This window comes from Cloeon dipterum, chromosome 2 (assembly GCF_949628265.1).
Source record: "Cloeon dipterum chromosome 2, ieCloDipt1.1, whole genome shotgun sequence".
NCBI classification, from domain to species: Eukaryota; Metazoa; Arthropoda; class Insecta; order Ephemeroptera; family Baetidae; genus Cloeon; species Cloeon dipterum.
The window spans coordinates 23,045,650-23,047,387 of record NC_088787.1 but is presented as its reverse complement, the minus strand read 5'-3'; positions in this window follow the sequence as shown (position 1 = coordinate 23,047,387).

The following is a 1,738-nucleotide window of genomic DNA, read 5'->3' as shown; positions in this document are numbered from 1 at the left end:
ATTGAATGAAGAACATTAGCAAGATACCTGCAGACCGGACAAAAAGTCGCTCAAAATTATGAGAGGAGAAAAAACTTTCATTGCCTCCCTGGTGCACTGAAGGTTTTAGGAAGGACAGATTAGACAGCAGTGTTTACAAAATTCTCTAAAATTGCCCCGTAGTGCCATGAACAAGGAAATCTTTACCTCATTTTATATCTAATATATGCGTCTTTTTGGATCAATTAAAATTTAATTTAAGAGACTGGAAAATATAACCATAGCAAAAGAATCGTATGTATATTGAGCATTCGTCATATCTCATCAATATGCTTTCTATTCGCGCCTCTCTTTCCCAAGAGATATACCGTACACGCAAACGACTTTTTGCAATTCCCAATTCAACGTCCGAGCGTGCCACCCGCCAGACGTAGCAAACACGTACATGAGAAAACGGAGAGAGATTAAGCGCTGGTGTCGCGCCGAGGCGAGGCGGAGGAGGCGATAGTGCTGCTGCGCCAATTTGTCTCAGAAGGTCGCTTAAAAAGGCGTGAGACGCGCGCGAGGGAAAAAAAGCGGGCGCGAATTTTGTGAAATTAAAAGGGCGAGAGAGAGGGTTGGGCCGGGGGAGAAGAAAAAGTGGGTGATTGATGCCGGGCCATCGCGGCAGCGGAATTGCGTGCAAGCCCCGAGGAGCTCGGACGTGAACTCGTTTAGGATGCAAGGAACCGCGATGATTGAGTAAAAATGAAGTCGCCTGAATAACAAATGCCATATTTTACGACTCGCGTGAAGGATTATGTAATTTTGTGCGTGCCACCGCAACCCTTAGACAAGAAATCTGCTACAGCGTGATTAGCATTAGGGACATGCGGTCTCTCTCATGCCCAGACTAACGAATCGTACGCTCGCCGCGTACAAAACAAAAATCTCACCGTGATTTATTTCACTCGCAGGAATTGCACACACATTCTCTTTGTGTGCCACTCTCAATATAGCATACATACATATCTTCTGTTCTAAGGAGGTTTGGAAAATTCTTTGCAGGTATTCATGTAAATTGCAAATTTATAACTCTTTTTCAATGGAAAAGTTTGAAATTCAATGAATCAATTAGAGAAACAACTTCATTAACCACACCATCTAGAAGACCATTTGTTCTCTAGAAAATTCTTCACTCTCTGCGTATATTAGATCATTTTAAAATAGGTATATTCCATTCTTTTGCGTGGATGAGTGTGTCGTCGTTTCGTCAGCGATGAAATTGGCTTTTAAGAATACATAGACCATATATTTCAAAATATATTTTGCTGTTATCATATCGGGTTTCTTATGATCTGCATTATTATACGCATTGTGCACCCCAAAGATAGGTTCCACTGCAAGGAAAGACACAATAAAACTGTTTATCACAGGCATCTCGCAGTTGTGAATACTGAATAGAGAAATGATTGCAATAGCCTACTTGTCCTTTTTGCTGGCGTGCGGGGGTTGGTCTTTCGGAGGGTAGCCTGGCGTGACAGGGACGGCGAAGCAATTGCTGCGGCTATAATTGAGTGCTGACGGTCTCTATTTTTTACATTTGATAATCAGAGCCTCTATTGAGGGGGCTATTTTTCTTTGTGCGCCCCATCTCCAGCGACGTGACCGTTTAATGAAAAGAGCGAAAGAGAGGAGAAAAGCGTGTGTAGCACCAGCAAGCAGCATGTATACAGGTCGGCCCGCCTCGTGGTTTTGGAACTTTACGTGTGTTGAGTAA